We start from the raw sequence: 20696 nt of genomic DNA, 5'->3' as shown, positions 1-20696 counted from the left end.
ACTGGGCAAATAGGCACAGTATCCAATGTGAACCTCACACAGAAGCTGGCAGGCAGGCAACTGCTCTTCTATTATAGTGGAAACAAAATTTTGGTTGTAAAAGCACGCTATAGAGACACCAGATATGATTGGCAACTGTCAAAGCACGCTGGCACAGGTCTGCAGAGCACACGCTGAAGTAGGCCTGAAACACAGACGCTTGCAGACAACTAACTGCTCTTCTATTACAGTGAAAAAAAAATATTTATTTTAAATGTAAAGCTTAACCTATTGTTAAAACAGATATGAGTGGTGGCACTGGGCAAATAGGCACAGTATCCAATGTGAACCTCACACAGAATCTGGCAGGCAGGCAACTGCTCTTCTATTACAGTGGAAACAAAATTTTGGTTGTAAAAGCACGCTATAGAGACACCAGATATGATTGGCAACTGTCAAAGCACGCTGGCACAGGTCTGCAGAGCACACGCTGAAGTAGGCCTGAAACACAGACGCTTGCAGACAACTAACTGCTCTTCTATTACAGTGAAAAATAAATATTTATTTTAAATGTAAAGCTTAACCTATTGTTAAAACAGATATGAGTGGTGGCACTGGGCAAATAGGCACAGTATCCAATGTGAACCTCACACAGAAGCTGGCAGGCAGGCAGGCACCTGCAATTACATTACACAGGAAAAAAAAAAAAAGCAGCCTGATGTTATAGCCCTAAAAAGGGCTTTTTGGGGTGCTGTCCTTACAGCAGAGATCAGATGAGTCCTTCAGGATTGTAGTGGACACTGAATACCCTAGCCTAGCTATCAATTTCCCTATGTAATCAGCAGCAGCTAAACTTTCCCTCCTCTCACTAAGCATGCATCTTCCGAATGAATCGAAAATGGATGCTAGGAGGGAGGTTGGAGGGTGTGGAAGGTAGGGAGTGCTGCTGATTGGCTGTAATGTGTCTGCTGACCGAGAGGCACAGGGTCAAAGTTTGCCCAATGATGACGAATAGGGGGCGGATCGAACTGCGCATGTGTCCGCCCGCCGCGGCGAACGCGAACACGCTAATTTCGCCGGGAACTGTTCGCCGGCGGACAGTTCGGTACATCACTATTAATCATCCTAATCTCAAAAGCAAAGCAAATGCACACAAACACGCCGCCATATTAACACTGCAATGATAATTCTAGCAAACAAAATAATAATATGTACTTTTAATTTTATTAGAGGACACAGAGGCTCATATTATGCTTTCTCTCTTTCTTTGTTCATCAGCAGCAAAGAAAGGATACTGAAATATTTAAAGACAAATAACATGTACCCCAAAGGGTTAAATACATTATAAACATATTATGCAATGCGAAAGCTCCTTGAACCATAATGTCCAATGTGACCTTAAGCCACTCCTCTTTCTTTGCTTCTGCCTCCTCAGCTAAGTACTTCTCCATATTTCTCTACACTTAACTCGTGTATTTTATTGGATTTTAATATTTGTATTGTATTTTTGTATGATATATTTTTATTATTTTCTGTGGCTTCACTGCCTTTACACTACCTCGGCACTCTGTGCAATCCCTTTTCCTTCACCTAGCCTCCCTCCCCCCTCCTTCCCCTGTTGCTCATCGGCTTGTTTATTTGCCAACTTTGTTTTTTCACACCTGACTGCCTCACACACCCCTCTCTCAGACCACGATGCATCCTGGTGCCGACATGCCAATGGTCCCGGCTGCTCGCGGCTTCGTGTGAAAGTATTTTAACCGCCAGTGCATATGCATATCACTTGCGGCGGACATTTTTTGATTGCCAATTTTGCCAATTTTGCTCAACCATTTGTCAATTGTTTTGGGGGACGGGTCAACTCTGATTGGCAGACTGAGTTGCTGGGCAAGCTCCCAGTGTTCTCCAAGGCTCATTCCTGAGAGAACACTTGGTGAGATTGGTACTTTTCTGTAATATTGTTGTGCCTAGATTTTCTTTGGTGCCTTTTCTGGGTTAATCAATCTCCTATATCACATCTACTACTACAGTCCTATTCATCACTACTGTTAGTTTGTCTCACTCTCCCCTTGTTTAATTTTTTTCTCCTTGTTTAATAGATTTTTTTAAACATGCAGTCCCAGAAGGATTTTAGCACTCCTTCCACTTGTGCCCCTAAACTCTCCTCGCCAAACCACCTCCTCAAGCTATGCTGGAGGATGTGTCGCAGGAGCAATTAAACTCTGAGGAGTTTCATTCACTACTGGATGCTACGATGGCGATGTCGGTGTCTCACGCCATCTTTACAGCCATGGGAACTATGACAGATAACCTGTCACACTCCATCACTCGGGACCTACTGTCCGCCCAGAGACCACCTGCCCTAATGGCTCCAAACCACCCGGAGAGTAAGCTGGTAGCCCCTAGTGGGCAAAAAATCCGCTAAGAAATCCCATCAAATAGACGAGGAGTCCTCCAAAACTTTTGTGATGGACAGGGTACATCCTGTCAATAAGGATGTGGTTACACCACAGCAAAGAGACCCCCACCGGGCAAAATCATTGAAGACCTGGAAGAGGGCCAAAGCTCTCAGTGAATCTTCTGACTCTGAATCAGAACAAGAGGAGGCACTGAGCGAGTCCAATGAGGACTCTTATGATTCTGGTGCATATTTGCCTGACCACGGCCCCTTGTCAGGACCTGGCGCTGATGCCAAGGCCGGTGTGGATGACTCCACCCTTTTAGATCCTCAAGGTGAACCACTCTTTGATGCGGACAGCTTACAGCATCCACGTTCTTCAGAGTGGTACCCTTTGGACCACGTGTCTAAATACATTGCCGCACGTATAAGGAAACCACTTAACAAGGAGTGATGGAATAAACTCAGGGAGGAATGCCCACGTTCCACTCTCCCTGATATGGCATGTACCATGCCAGACATGGATCCCAAAATAGCCATATTTCTTGGCAAAACAGGATTGAAAGCCAAAAAAGACATGGTCAAAATGGCCTTGGCAGGGGGTGCCCCCATTGACTTAATGGCCATCAGGGACTAGATACAAAGATCTGTGTGCTTACTGGGTAATGCCAATACGGCATTGGCCACGGAGAGACGCAAGTCCATTTTGATGAAAATAGAACCAAAGTTAGTAAACCTTGAAATCTCAGAGCCTGGAAAACAGGCTAAAGGTCTTTTATTTGGGGATAACTTTGTGAAGGAGTTAGGCACATAAATAGGGACATTCACAGTACTCAATAAGGCGCAAGCCAACAGAGGGTGTTCTCCCAGAGAGTTTTTGGAAGGGCCTTCTGCCTGGCCATTCAAACTGCATCATGTTCTCTGCACACGACTGGTGTCTGAAGAAATTCAATCCCTCGCATCCAAAGGTGCAATTTGGGAAATTCAACCCCAGACTCCAGGTTTCTTGAGCAATACCTTCATGGTCCCCAAAAAAGGGGGAGGTGTTCGACCAGTCATCAACCTTTGACCACTGAATGCATTTGTCACATACCATCACTTCAAGGTGGAAGAATTCACTCCCTCTGAGATCTTCTTCTCTCAGGGGACTGGATGGTCAAACTCAATCTACAAGATGCCTATCTCACCATACTGATGGCCGAAGATTGCCAACAATATCTCCAATTCCAATGGGAATGGACCATGTGGTGATTCAACTGCCTCCCATTCAGCCTCTCTTCGGCCCCATGGTGTTTCACATGAAACGAGTGGTTGGTTGCTACACAGCAAAGGAGTTCACCTCATAATATACTTAGACGATATACTCCTGATGGCACAGGACTCTCATCAACTTCAGAAACATCAGTATTGAACGATAACCCTCATGGACAACCTGGGTTTCCTCATCAACTGGGGAAAATAGATCACTGAGCCTTCCCAATCAATAGAATTCCTAGGATTCACCATAGGCTCCTCAATACCTGACAATTCATATCCTGATTTGTTTATAGCTCTTTGACATCCACATCGACCTGTTTCCATGGTTACAATATCTAGATGGGTTAAATGGATTATGACGTCAGCTGGCATTGACACTTCCACATACGGAGCACACTCGGTTAGAGGCGCTATGGTATCTAAAGCCTTTTCGTTGGGGTGTAGACTGGAAGTCCTCCTACGTGCTGCTGATTGGTCCCGAAAATCTACTTTTCGGGAAGAATTCTATTTTTGTCCAATTCCACATTTTTTTTCTCTGGTGGTAACACAGCTTTGAACTAGCATAATATGAGCCTCCGTGTCCTTTACTAAAATTACCAGATTTTACTAATTTCATGACGTAAAGTCATGATTTTATTAAGGACATGGAGGTGAATATTATCCCACCCAGACAAGGTAAGTTGCGCCCTCCTAAAGTCACTAATGGGTATATAAACTTCATGACACTTTTGATTACGTTTGATTACTCTAATTCTTGGGATTATTGTTGAAATGACATTTCGAGATGTTAGTCATAAATTGTGGACACACATATATATATATATATATATATATATATATATATATATAAACACAGATCAGGATCATATTTTACCATGTGTTTCTCTGTTTATTCCAGCCTCATGATTGTATCCTACATTGATACAAGTTGGTTCATGAAACATTGGAGCATTGTTTAACAGTCCCTTCAAGTTCCACAGTTCCATTCATCGGAAGCACAGTTTTTCTTCACAGTTGATTCAGCCTCTGGTTCTGTTTTGCTGGGATGTTCGTCTGCATCATCAAGAAAGAGGAGTGGCTTAAGGTCACATGGGACATTATGGTGTAAGGAGCATTTTCATTGGATAATATGTTTATAATGTATTTAACCCTTTGGGGTACATGTTATTTGTTTTTTCTTTGACTATTTCAGTATCCTTTATTTGATGCTGAGGAATAAAAAAAGAGATAAAGCATAATACTCGCCTCTGTGTCCTTAATAAAATCATGACTTTACGTCACGAAATTAGTAAAGTCTGGTAATTTCCCAACTTCATTTTATAGAAAATTATACACATAATAATTAATTTATATAATATATAATAATAAATAGATATACAATAGATAAAGATTTATTTTTTTCAGCAATGTATGAATATTACAGAATTAGTAGTTTCGAAAGTGATATCTGACTGTTTCTAATAGTGGAATGCTTGCAGAGATAGAAGAAATGTGAGTTTAGATAAAGTGGAACAGCTAGATATAGATATGTTGTAACATTTAATGGCACTTTTGGTGCTCTTGGCTCACTACATGATCTTTATAAATGACTCTGGAGTACCTGCTGCTTAACTGAAAAATGTTCTAGAGCCCATTGCTTAGACTGCAACAATTATGGTTTGGTTAAAAATGCTAAAACTATTATTATTACCATTTACATAGTGCAAACATATTCCGCAGCACTTTACAATTATGAGATATTTTTTATTTATTTTTTATTTTTTATACATAAAGACCTCTGGGTGTGCACTAGAGATGTTTACATCCTGCATAACCGAGAGACTTATGAGAGCCATTATCCCTTTGTTATTAATTTGTTGTATTAAAACATGTACAGGACAGCAGAAGCACCATCCAGCACAGAAGTGAGTACCTATTTCAAGCTTGTAGCATTACTTTATTATTACTTGATAAACTGTCCTCCATGGACCTCAACAAAGTTTGATAAATTGACACAGTGACAGTAATGAGGAGTAATGGTAACTGTAGGCAAAGTTCCTCTTTTCTTTTGTATTGGTCTTTGTAAATAGTATTGTTTTTTTAATTTTTTCCCAAAACTATACACAAATACAAAATATGTTGATGTTTTAGAAATGGTAGTAATAATTGTAATAAAAATAACAATACATTTAATTGCACTATTTATAGGGCTCTTCTTCTCTGTTTTATTTTTTTCTTATTTACTTATTTACTTGTTTCAGTGAACAGCATTTTGACAAAAACAAACAGATGTTCAGTTCATTTTTGGTGCTACTCAGCACATCAACACAGGTGCATTTTCTGGTAACATATTAAATAACAGAAACTCCATAAGTTGCAAAGATGCTTAATTTGAAGATTATATATACATATCTATCTATCTATCTATCTATATATATTTCTACTGGGTCCCATGGTGGCACTTTCTAGGCATAGATAGGGTCTCGTGGTGGCACTTAGGGCAGCACCCCGGCAGATTTTTTCCATAATTAAAAAAATCTAATGCCAATGGTAAAAGAGTATGTACACCATGCAATACTGCAGTACCATAATTTTGTTCTCCCCTTCTACCACCCTGTACAGACTTACTCATTGATAATGGTTCTAAGAATAATCTGTTGCGAGGAGGTGAGCATGTGTAGAACTTGGGTTGTTTATGAAAAATGCCCAGCCTAAGTGTATCTCAGACATGTTCAGTCTACTTCTGTAGGTGATTTCCAGTAGGACATCTGAACTAAATATCATGTGTTTAATAGTTCAAACATCTCATAATCCCACTTTAAATCACGATTTAAAAAGAAGCTAGGGGGTAGAGATGTGAACATGTTAAGTAAAGCTTGTGAGTACAATCCCCCTGCATGCTGGTATTTTTATGTGCATTTATATGTACTTTAGATCCAAGCAGTGAGTTCAGATCCTTCATAATGATGTTGTAATGTTCTAACAGAGTTCCTCTGCCAAGTCTGCTTCCTCGTAGCTATCAGGGACCCTGGAGCACTTCATACCCAGTCGCCGAGGCTTGACTGGGATCACTGAGGGCTTTTCCCTGGATCAGGTTACTGTGTTTATAGCCCTGGACATACTTTCCATCAGCAGATTATATCCCTTTCCCCAAACACCAGACGACACTTGGTGAAGGTTAAAACAGCAACTAACTTTGCTAGACATAGCACACATATTTTAAGACTCCAATAGCCTAATTTACATACAATAGGGTGCATAAAGTACTATAGTATAAAGAAGGGTAGGGTCAGACAATAGCAAGGGCTGATGGGAGATTGAGGAGGAACATGGCAGACATAGTTTAAGCTGGTCTGGCAGTGTCCCTAGGACAACACCCTGCTGGGGAAACAATAGGACAGGAAAAAGAGGGAGAGGCACATACACGCAATACATTGAACATACCTGCACCAATACTGGGCACAGGATGACCAAAACATCAAAGAAATGTGGGGACCCACACATAGTGTCTGTCTTTTATCCCCAGTGATAGTGACTACATTTACAGATTTTTTCTTCTGCTCATGCTTTATTTTTCCATATGTATTTTGTAATTGTCACATATAATTTCCAATGCTATATATCTCTATCTATCTATATATTATTGTATTATATTTTGTGAATGTCACTATTGAAACTAGAACAAACTACAGAAATATAATTTATTGAGTTCTTCTATAGTGCACATACATGAGTAAATAGGTTTTCTAACGCATGTGTTGGCCCCTGTAAAATAATATAGGCACTACATGTGACATTGAAAACAATGTTTGGTTTTATCAGAAATCAGAAATCATAATTTTTTAAAAAAAGTTCTAACCATGCAAGGAATTGAACCCTGTTGTCAGAGTGAAAAACGAAGGACATTATCAATCAAGTATTAGCTTTAATAACATAGTTAAAAACCAAGCAAATTTTAAAATGAGACATTCTGCTATCAGTAACAATTTTTGCAGTGTAGCTCCCTCACCAATTTACTCTGCATTTTAATGTAGTGATGCTACATCAGAATACTTTATTCTATTCTATAGGGCTTGTAAAGTCTGCAAAATGTGCTGTTTAAAGCATACTGTACACAATTCTATTAACTATTTCTATATTTTCTTGTACATTGTCTTGGAACAGATGGTACAGAAACTATTTATCAGTTCACAATAGTTGTAGTAGCAAAACTAGAACACATTTCCAGAATGCATTATTTAAAAAGTGGTTTTATGACATTTAAATTATGCCAACAAAATATTGTTAATAAAGACTGAACTTTCGTTAGTAATAACAATTAAAAACAAAACAAGCAAACATTTTTACAAAGCATGCTGATCATTTTAGACAAATTAGGAACTTTGGAAACATATAGGGGATAATTAAAATAAAATTTTAAAGGCACCATATGCTAAATATAATTGAAATTTTAAAGATATACTTACATTTCTCTGCAATGGATAATTTCTCATTCCCTCACCACAATAAATGCAATTGAAGTGTTTACTTGGTTGAATAATGTAGTGAATGTACTTTCTGTGTCCAGGGCTTTGTCATGATGTCATGATGCTCCAGACATCATGCTGATCAATGTCCAACAAGCACATAAATGCTCTGGCCTTTTCCCTAACTAGTCTTGGTACATGACACATTACAGTACCTGTGTATTGCACCAAGGGAGTTTCAATTAATTTCCATAGTATGCCTTGGCTGTGCCAGGACATTCATGCGTGCAATGTTAATCAAAAATAGAGATAAGATAAATTTGCATAACATACAGATAACTTGTAGTTTGTTTTCACCAAAAAAATCTACATGTGATTGTTTTCTGTTTACCATTGTTATTCACTAAAGTGAGAATTGTTGGGAATTTTTTTATTATTTGAATTTCAAATTTAAGGTCAGAATAGTTCAATAGAAATCATAGCTACCTGGGAGGATTCTTCCACTTTGTTTGCTTTCGCCTTAAATTTAAAATTTACTTTTAATTCACTTTCAATTCCCAACAATTCTCACTTTCATAAATAGCCCTGTAAGTGCACAGATTAAAACTTGCCTTTTTTCAGGTAAATAGTATGACATAAATAATATGTCTAGTGAATAGTAGTTGCAAATTGGAAGAGGATATGTGTTACACTTCATCTGTGTGTGTGTGTGTGTGTGTGTGTGTGTGTATATAAATATATATACATATACATACATACAAGTTACTCATGTGATTAACCAATTGAGTATTAAAGAATATGTTTATTTGAAGTTGAATGGAATTTTATATAATTTTTATGCTCAAATAGTCTCAATTATTAATGCACTTTAGGCAGTGCTTTCTTGAGGGAATGTTTGTGTGTTATCAATCTCTATTTTATTACCTGGTTCTGGAAAAATAGACATTTTGTGGAACAATAGATTTTGGGCAGAATGTAATTTATTCCTTTATTTTCTTTACTGAAAGCTGAAACGTTTCTCACTAGAGGAACCCTTAAGCTGTACTATCTATCTGTCTATGGATTTATATAGCTCATAAACATAGAAAGCCCTGCTTCTATGCTCTAGGAATCTGTAAGGAAACAAAGACAAACAGATAAAATAGGTCAATGAAGAGGATTTAAATGAGATCTTTGTGGTTAATGAGAAAAGGTCATACCATAGAGTCATATATATCAAATGTATTCCAAAATGTAGGATTGTCCTCAGATGTCCTCAAACTGTGCATACTACTTCACAAAGTTAAAGGAACACCAACGCTACAGGGCTTAGCTCAAACAGTGAGCTTCTAGCATTCTGTCATGAGTAGTGGGAGCAGTCAACAGGTATGAAGTCAAACCATTTTTGGTTTGGCTACCTAAAATGAGGGCTCCAGGGCACTCCTAGCACCATAACCACTACAATGAGCTGTAGTGCTTGTGGAACTTTGATTGTTCCTTTACTGTGCTTCAGTAGAACCAGCTGGTTTTCTAATGTGTGATGGCTGCTAATATTTGTAATAGTTCCTCAAAAAGAGAAGAAGAATTACAGCCTACATGTAGGAACCTATTATTTATTTCACAGTAGCCTACTCCAAATGGTGTGGGTCATCTCCAGTAAGAAAATATCACATATCCTGGACTCCATGGAAAGGTTACATTGCTTATCTCCTTTTACCATCTTCACTGGTATTCATGGATCTTTGGCTCTTTGTTAAGTGGAGGCAGGATTAAGGGAAAGGGTAAACATGTAGGGTATCATTGTACTCGAGAGCAATAGCAGAATGCAAATATGTAATGTTTGCAGTAGTAGTATGTCCAGTGCTTCAAATTTCCTCAAAATAAAATGTGTGAAAAAACCCTACAAAAACTAATTTGACCTAGATTTGTGATGAATTGGTTAAAGTGTCAAAATAATCTTAATTACATTGCCTGTGGTATGTACTTTTTACAAATATATACTTTTCTGTAGTGTTGTTGGATTATATGACTGCTATTAAAGTTGTAATCTCAGCATATCAAATTATGAAATTTTAACTTTAGTGTAATTCACTTCATTCATTTTTTTTCTAACTTCTAAAATCGTATTAAAATCCTAGACATAGTGGACATTTTAACAATCAGGATTAATTAGTGATTTTTTTTCCAGTTAGTTTTCTTAAAAAAAAGTAAAATTGAGTAAAAATATGTCCCCACCTCCCCTTTTTAAAAAAAAAAAAAAATATTTCCTTCTTATTTGATATATTTAATATATTGTTATCAAGCCCCAATACTGCCCCAATAGTGCTGTAAGAAAGTCAGTGATTCATCAGTCGATTGTCTGCAATAAGCAAAGCCTGATTTCAGAATTATCAAGCCCCAATAGTGCTGTAAGAAAGTCAGTGCTCCATCAGCTGATCGTCTGCAACAAGCAAAGCCTGATTTCAGAATTATCATGCCCCAATACTGCTGTAAGAAAGTCAGTGCTCCATCAGCTGATCGTCTGCAACATGCAAAGCCTGATTTCAGAATTATCAAGCCCCAATACTGCTGTAAGAAAGTCAGTGCTCCATCAGCTGATCGTCTGCAATAAGCAAAGCCTGATTTCAGAATTATCAATGCTGAGATTATTGAGAGTTACACTCCTGTGTGACAGATGCTTAGATACTGTGATTTAAATTCATCTCTATTCCTGCCTGAATTTGTTGTGGCAACAGTAACAACTGGAAGTGTAACTTCCACTAATCTGAGGCAACATCTGGACATATATGTGTTTGTTCTGCCCAAAAAGTAAACTCCATCCTTTAAACCTTAAACTACCCCTAAACCAAGGGTGGGCAATCTGTGGCCCTCCAGATGTTTTGGACTACATCTCCCATAATGCTCTTAGGGCCATAATGCTAGCAAAGCATCAAGGGAGATGTAGTTGAAAACATCTGGAGGGCCTCAGATTGTCCACCCCTGCCCTAAACCATTCTCTATCTCAGGCTTCCCCAAACTCCTGCCCTCCAGATGTTGCTGAACTACAACTCCCATGATTCTCAGCCTATCTATTTCATTCATAGAATCATGGGAGTTGTAGTTCAGCAACATCTGGAGGACCGGAGTTTGGGGAAGCCTGCTCTAGCTCAAAAACTAACCGTAACCATAGCACTAATATTATATTTGATTTTCAGATGTCTTTATATCCCTTGCAATGATTACCATACGTGCATTTCCTCCAGGAGCCTCTGAAGCTGCACACCAAAGTTAAAACTTAAAACTAAAAACTTTTAGAATTACTTTGTGTCTGTCTTTATGGAGGAGAGACAACGTCTCACTAGGCTGCTGTATTCTTGAGTTTCAAAGACTTTAGTTGCTATTTAAAATCCGTGCTTAATCTAACTGCACTAGTTACCTGTGTCACTGTTCTATTGATCTGATTTACAGCCTAACCTTGTTACTGCCACAGAAGATCTATGTTACTAACTTTGGAAGAGTTGCATAAATTCAGTAAAAATCTTATGCTATCACAGCTTCTTAAAAATGTGTCCAAATTTACTGCATATTTGAACATACTATATGATTAATAATGCATATATTTCAACTTATATTAGGAGGAGACAGACACATTTGTGACTGTGTTCATTCATTTGAGATATACCACCAGATATACAATTTTTTCATTGTTAGAGTTTTGAAATTTTGTGATGCTATTTTTACATTTATATAGGCAGTATGGAACCAGGGAATAGTTTACACACTGCTCCTCTTATCACCATAGTGACAATAACTATTTTACTGATCAATGACTCCTTTCACTTATTTCTATCACATCTTTTAAGGCTTGATAATTGGGGTTCACATTTATATTTAAAAATAGTTATGAATAAAGGTTCACAAAAATATATATATACACAAATAAAACAAGAAACAAAACAAAACAAAACAGAAAACTATATATATTAATTATGCACTTCAGGGTCTTGTTTTTCAGGATAAATAGAGAACTTAGCTTTTATTTAAAGTTGTCTGCTGACCGTGAGATAAATTTCACAGTTTTATTATACAACTTTCATCAGGACAAAACAAATATTTGCTTATGTACCCGTAACAATGAAATACTCACCCATCTCACATGTTTACCAAGTGCACTACTGGGTTTTGGTGCATGGCCCAACATCAGGCTCTGAGCGCTGAGAAAATACCCTTACAAACATCCCTCTAGGCATCGTGAGCAAGGGGTCCAGGCCTGGACCCGTGGAACCCTTGTCATTGTGCCTAGATCAGTATCTACTCACTGATGATGCCTAACAAGGCTGAAATTATCTTCTGGGGCTCCTGTATCTCTCATGCAGAGAGAGCTGGCCTGCATTTTGGCTCTGGACCACCCTTTTGAGTGGAATCAATCTAATATGCAAATGGACTTGGTTCTTTTCGTAATGGCACAAGATGAGCTATAACCAGCTTGAGATCTGAGCGGGCAGCTTATTTGAGTTGTTGTCCATTCTCAGTACTCTCTTGCACCTTGTTTTTTGTTCTAACAATGCTTTAGTGGGATAAAAGTCTAAATGTGATAGCATATAGGGAACACTCATTTTGACAATGATACATGAAAACATGAAGTCATACTGTATCAATCATTACTTCTTGCAACAAGAAATACAGAGATGAATACTAACGCACCATATGCTGGATACGTGCCAATGAACAGAGAGAACCATGGTATATATAACTAGTGGCTGAGTTTTAGGGACCAGAAAAAACACACAGTAGAGCAGCTACATGGGATCTAATACCAAGTCAATCATCCATGGTGACAACCATTCTATCATATTAGACCAGAAATACACAGTTTAGTGAATAAAACAAATTAGATCAGAATAGAGACTGTAAAAGGTTTGAAAGCTCAAAGACATAAATCATTACAATATAAAGAAAGAAAAAACTATCTTGGAGCAAACATGTCCCTCATTCCAACGCAGCTGCTATAAAGCAAAAAATAATACTGAATCAAACAAGTCTCCCCTCTGGAGAATGAGTATGCTTCAATAGCAGCAATTAAATGTTACTGTTAGGGCTAAATGAACATCGTAAGTACTCCACTAACCTGTTCATATGTAAGGTGAATGTGGTCCATAGGATCTACTCCAAGCACCCAAGACACAAGTATATAGACTCCTTATTTATACCAACAAAAAGGCAAAGTGCACTACATAATCATAGGACTCAGTGACACCCGCTATGGCTGTATTAAAATATTTACAATAGAAATAACATCCTAGCTCAATCTAGAAAAGCCCCCCAAAAACAACACAAAAAAATAAAAATAAAAAATAAACTTGTCACCATAGTGAAAATATTTTACTGAGCACTGACCCATTTCACAAATTGCTATCACATCTTTTAAGGCTTGATAATTGGGATTCTCTATGTCAACATCAGGAGTATCAATCTTTCTTCATCCCTTGTGTGTTGAAGAACAAAGAGTACAAATATATGAAATGATTCCTTTTTTATCATCTGATGTTGACAAAGGATTTTGTCTGTTTTACTTGTGTGGTCTCATTAATCCTTCATACTTTGTATGGGCTGGAGATGGAGTCTGTGTTGCCTTTTAAGTACCGAGTCCTTTCCCTATTCTTCCCTCATTACTCAGTTGCAGATTTTTTTTATCCATGTTGCTGTGGCTGGTACACACATTAATGGGTGAACTAGTCACATTTTAATTTTGGTTACACTATCTTCAGTTCCACAGGATTAACCCCTTAAGGACAGAGACAAAAGTTCTGATCAAAACAAAATCTGGAGTTTGACCAATATTTTATTCAACCATAATTTATTTCTTTAATATTAAGTGTACCCACACTTATTATAAATCATGTTGTTCAGGTGAAACAGGTATTTAATTTTGCATCAAATATTTATACATGAAACATAATTTTATATGAATAAAATCTAAACAAAACTGTGAATTAAAACAATTTAGTTTTCAAGTTCTGGATGACAGTTTAAATGTTGTCATACTGTTAGCTTTTACACACATATTTGTGTTTAGTGATGTCTCAAGTACAACATTACCCCATGTACAGGTTTTATAGGGTTTTGCAAAATTTGTAAAAGTAGACAACCCAGGGTATTTGTCTAGTCTTTTTTTAGTCACAAACTCTGACCAAAATTAGCATTCATATTAGTTTTTTGCATTTTTCCCAATTATATAATCAGCATTATACATTTTACTGTGTTTGTATTTGTGTACAGTAATGTCTTATGCATACAACAATACTCCCCATGTCCAGGTTTTATGGAGTTTTGGAAAATTACAGGGTCAAAATATAGTTTGCTCATTTAAATTTTTACACATTGAAATTTGCCACAATGGTTATGTTGCCTTGAGACCATATGGCATACCAGGAATGAAAATTACCCCTGTTATGGTATACCATTTGCAAAAGTAGACAACCCAAAGTATTCAAAATGGGGTATGTCCAATCTGTTTTAATAACCACTTAAATAAAAAATCCTGGCCAAAATGGAATTTTAGTTTTTAGCATTTTCCACACAAAACCTGCACTTTCACTGATGATATAATTTTCATGATACATTTTACTGTTTTAAAACACTCATATTTGTGTTCAGTGAAGTCTCCCAAATACAACAGTTCCCCCGTATACATGTTTTATAGTGTTTTGGAAAGTTCCAAGGTCAATATAGGTCTTGCCTATTTTAGTTTGCCAGATTAGGCTATGTTGCCTTTTGAGACTATATGGCAACCCAGAAATAAAAATTACCCCCATCATGGCATACCATTTGCAAAAGTAGAAAGTTATGTTTTGGAAAGCTACAGGGTCAAATAAAGGACTTGCAAATTAAATTCTCTGGACTTTCTGCCTGGGTTGTCAGGCAGGTCCCTTAAATTAATCTAAATAAAAAACAAAGTATAAACACTAATGAGTGAAAAAACTTAAAAAATACTACGTGAAAAAGTGATGTCCTGGGTGTACCTCACAACAATACCCAGCAAATATAAAAAGTAAAAATAGTGGGATGGAATCACGAAACACGTAAAAAATAAATATAACAACCTGGGTACATGTAGACTAATCCACTGGTGTCTAATAGTATCTCATAAATCTAGTAACTGGGTTTTCCCAGTTAGGTTTTGTAAATTATAATTGAAAAAAAATCACGTAATTATTTAAAATGAATAGATAAATATATATGTGGAATATATATATACTCCCTGATCAAACATGGCAGCATTTACTCATGGGTAAGCACCTTCGCTCACAGCAGAAAGGGCAGGAAATAGAACTTTGAAATTGGTATAAATAGATCTACCCCTCCCCATCAGGCAGCATTTTTCCTGTCATTCACAACAGTTTGCAAGAAGTCTGCTTAAGCAGGCCTAGATTTTTTATTTTTGCTTTCCCGGCTAATATTTTTGTTGATCCGCCAGGGTTTACCCTCTAGGCCCTGAAGACACAGCAACAGCCAATCTTTATGAGTCGCCAGCCTGGGTACCCCCTTAGTAACCAGGCATTGGTCCCAATCTCTCCCTCAGGGGATAAAAGTGCTCCACTGCATACATGCTAGGTTTCAGCCTCTTATCCTTGAAGACCCAGCAACAGCACATCTCTAGTGAGTTGCTGGCCTGGGTTCCTCCTTCAGTGACTAGGGGTTTGACCCAACTCTCTCCCTCAGGGGATGAAAAAGGTCCACTGCATACAGTTGTGATGATGAATGGCCTATGGGGTACAGATGGAAGCCTATATTTTAAACAGTTTAGGCAGTCAGTTGCTCAAATCCCCATTTGCTGCTTAAACTCAGGCCTGCAGTTGTTCACCTGTCTCTGTTGCTGTTTAGTATGTTTTCTCACCTCAGGTAAGTGCATTAGTAATTTAGATTAAAGACTAGTATATGCACCTGAGTTGCTTACACTAGGTTTCCTTTTAACAAATATGCCACATTTAGGAGGTTTGTGTGGTGAGCATTTACCGTATATACTCGAGTATAAGCCGAGTTTTTCAGCACATTTTTTGTGCTGAAAAACCCCAACTCGGCTTATACTCGAGTCATAGTCTGTATTATGGCAATTTGCATTGCCATAATACAGACTGGGGGGAGAGGGGGACTGGCAGAGCTGTACTTACCTTTCCTGCAGCTCCTGTCAGCTCTCTCCTCCTCCGCGCCGTCCGTTCAGCACCTCGGTCAGCTCCCAGTGTAAATCTCGCGAGAGCCGCGGCTCTCGCGAGACTTAAACTGGGAGCTGACAGAGGGAGTTGCACAGACCGCGCGGAGGACTGAGAGAGCTGACAGGAGCTGCAGGAAAGGTAAGTACAGCTCTGCCAGCACCCCTCTCCCCCCCACTGAACTACCAATGACACTGGACCACCAGGGAAGGAGCCCCCCTCCCTGCCATGTATCAAGCAGGGAGGGGGGACGAAAAAAAATATAATTAAAAAAATAAATAAAAATAATAATTAAATAATAATACAAAAAAAAAAATAATATAACAAAAATAAAAAAAAATAATAATTAATAATATATTAAATGCCCACCCCCACCAACACATACACAAACACACACTGCACTCACACACACTGCACTCACACACACTGCACTCATACACACACTGCACTCACACACACTGCACTCACACACACTGCATTCATACACACAATGCATTCATACACACTGCATCACACACACTCACACTTCATTCATATACACACACTGCACTCACACACACTGCACTCACACACACTGCACTCACACACACTGCACTCACAGACACTGCACTCATAGACACTGCATTCATTATATACACACACTGGAAATAAATATTCAATTAATATATACGCACACACACTGCACTCACACACTGCATTCATACACGCACTGCACTCATACGCGCACTGCACTCATACGCACACACTGCATTCATTATATACACACACTGTAAATAAATATTCAATTAATATAATTTTTTTAGGATCTAATTTTATTTAGAAATTTACCAGTAGCTGCTGCATTTCCCACCCTAGTCTTATACTCGAGTCAATAAGTTTTCCCAGTTTTTTGGGGTAAAATTAGGGGCCTCGGCTTATATTCGGGTCGGCTTATACTCGAGTATATACGGTAGGTAAGTTTATACATGCTATGATGCATATTACAAAAGAGTGCTGATAATACAATTATGCATTTCACAAAAGAGTGCTGATAATACAATAATACATTTTACAAAAGAGTGCCGATAATGAATATCCTGGCTGTATAAAGTCTGCCTAAATTCCACAGTCCTAAAGACAGAGAAAAGGCCAATACACACGGCAAGAGAAAGCATCCCTGGGTGATTGATTAGAGTTCACAAATGTATATGTCATGGGTAGTGATGTACCGAACTGTTCGCCGTCGAATAGTTCCTGGCGAACATAGCGTGTTCGCGTTCGCCACGGCGGGCGAACACATGCGCGGTTCGATCCGCCCCCTATTCGTCATCATTGAGTAAACTTTGACCCTGTGCCTCACGGTCAGCAGACACATTCCAGCAAATTAGCAGCAGACCCTCCCTTCCAGACGCTCCCACCTCCTGTACAGCATCCATTTTAGATTCATTCTGAAGCTGCATTCTTAGATAGAGGAGGGAAAGTGTAGCTGCTCATTTGATAGGGAAATTGATAGCTAGGCTAGGGTATTCAGTGTCCAATACAGTCCTGAAGGACTCATCTGATCTCTGCTGTAAGGACAGCACCCCAAAAAGCCCTTTTTAGGGCTAGAACATCAGTCTGCTTTTTTTTTTTCTGTGTAATGTAATTGCAGTTGCCTGCCTGCCAGCTTCTGTGTCAGGCTCACAGTGGATACTGTGCCCACTTGCCCAGTGCCACCACTCATATCTGGTGTCACAATAGCTTAAGCTTGCATTTAAAAATAAAAAAGTTTTTTCACTGTAATAGATTGAATAGCAGTTAGTTGTCTGCCAGCTTCGGTGTCAGGCTCACAGTGGATACTGTGCCCACTTGCCCAGTGCCACCACTCATGTCTAGTGTCACAATAGCTTAAGCTTGCATTTAAAAACAAAACATTTTTTTTCACTGTAATAGATTGAATAGCAGTTAGTTGTCTCCCAGCTTCTGTGTCAGGCTCACAGTGGATACTGTGCCAGCTTGCCCAGTGCCACCACTCATATCTGGTAACACAATAGCTTAAGCTTGCATTTAAAAACAAAAACATGGGGGGCGTGGCCGACCACCGAGCAGCCTGGCAGCATAGGAAACTGCTCCGGCACCCGGGCTCTTAGTATCCGACGACATCGTCTCCCAGACACCAGAAAACCGTCACAAAACACAGGATGGCGAGCCTAAAAGGAAAGAAGAACACCCAAAAGGCTGAAAAACTAAATTTTTTCGCCAACAAAAACGCGCACAGTCCAGAGACTGACCACGGCCCGATCCAAGATGGCGCCGAAGAACAACAGGCGGGAAGTGTTCTAACCATGGGGCCCTCTCGCACAAACCAGGAAAACCTTACTAAGGCATACCTGGATGAAGCAATGGCAGCCATGGCCGAAAAACTTGTACAAACCTGGCAATCCTCCATAGGACAACTTCGCAAAGAAGTTCAGGATATCGGCAACAGAACTGCGCATGTGGAAACTAAGCTGAGTGAATACGCCACAGCGCACAACGATATGGCCGACCATGTCACACGGCTGGAACAAAAGATTGAAACGATGGAAGCACGCATGGCGGATGCTGAAGATCGCTCGCGGAGAAACAACCTCAGGCTACGAGGAATCCCTGAGAGCGTTATGCTGAATGACCTGCAAGTTTATGTACAGGGCCTACTAAAGGCATATGCTCCGGACATACCCACTGATATGTTCCTACTAGATCGGATCCATAGGGTACCTAAACCACGAAACCTACCGGACACTATCCCACGAGATGTCCTCATGAGGGCACATTACTATCACATAAAAGAGGCAGTGATGCGAGCTAGCAGAAACCGCACGGAACCACCTGCAAACTACACCAAGGTCAAAATCCTAGCGGACCTATCGGCAGCAACACTCAGGCGCAGAAGAGAATTTCACCCGGTGACTGAGGAGCTGCGTCGTGCAGGGATCAGGTACCGCTGGGGATATCCTACTAAACTGCTAATTAGTAAGAATGGCGAACTCAAACTGATCAACACGCCGGACGAAGGCAACCAACTACTAAAAGAATGGGGGCTCCCTTCAAACCCCCCTACGACTCAAGCGGGCCCAACCGGACGCCTGGTACCAGAATGGCGTCAAATCCCTGAGCGATCCAAATCTCCATGAAATACTCAGAGGACTAGGCCGTTAAGGCCGTACCCAGGGACACGTGAGATGTCATTATATCCCGCTATAACTGTTTATTCAGTAACTGGTTATTAAGTATTAGTTCAGTATTAGTTAAGTTAGCATGTGTTTAATTGCTTTGATTATGCAAATTACTTACCATATAACTACACTTTGACAAGTATGCTTTCCTAGAGTTGGTGGGTGGGGGGCCTTCATACATGAAAATCAGGCTCACCCAATATAACAAGGGGGGACCACCTGGTATTGATAGAACAAGGACAGGTAATCTAGAGAGATCAAATTACCTCACTGGAAACTGTAATGCAGTTAATCAAATGAATCATGAGGACAGCCTAAAGGGTTAAAGACGAGAAATGTATATATAGATGACCTGCTCAATGTATGCACAATGATGACAAAAATGTAATACGCATATCCATGTGGTAATGATGATTACAATGCATGCCCCGGGTAGCCCTGCCACTCAATCCCTCTATCTGCACAAAACAAGCTCACATGGGTGATGTTCTGCGAACTATCCATTAACACAACACAGCACCGTGAGAGTTAATGAGTCAACGGTGAAATTTATAACACAAAGCAGAGAGGTGCAGGGTGAAAGGCCCTACAAAACCCCTGTATGAGGCCGACCCAATCTCCCCCTGAGCACACCCACCAGCACGAAAGCAACATGTATACAATCCTATCCATTACTGACTTATAAATCTGTGGAGACACGATTAGTAAATAAACAAGAGAGCCCAACGGCCACACAACTAAAGACGCCGACTAAGCGTCCTTCCCCCGTGGCACAAAGCCACAAAGCCATGACCCACGTTAGGGTCCACTTGTATATACTTTGTTTTTTACCCCCTTTTCCCCCTTTTCCCTCTACCTTGCATGTATCCCCCACTCCCGGGCTCAATAATATACTTATGCAGGAGTACATTAAGCAAACTTGGCGCACCCAGTATCTCCATGTAAGCAATGAAGAAGGGCAAACGAGCACCTTACATCATCCACCTATCACATGAATATATACTCACACAATTGTAGGGGACTAAATACACCACACAAAAGACGCATGATGTTGGAGGAAGCAAAAAAAATCAAGGCGGACATCATATGCTTACAGGAGACACACTTTGTCACTTCAAGGGTGCCTAAATTTGATTTACAACATTACCCTCACCAATATCATGCAACTCACTCCTCCAAGTCAAGAGGAGCCTCAATCCTTCTCCACTCCTCCTTAACTGTCGAAACGTTGCAAATAATTAAGGACAAACAAGGTAGATATGTGATAATACAT

Source organism: Pelobates fuscus, chromosome 1, assembly GCF_036172605.1.
Source record: "Pelobates fuscus isolate aPelFus1 chromosome 1, aPelFus1.pri, whole genome shotgun sequence".
In the NCBI taxonomy this organism is placed as follows: domain Eukaryota; kingdom Metazoa; phylum Chordata; class Amphibia; order Anura; family Pelobatidae; genus Pelobates; species Pelobates fuscus.
Note: the sequence above shows the minus strand (reverse complement) of the source record.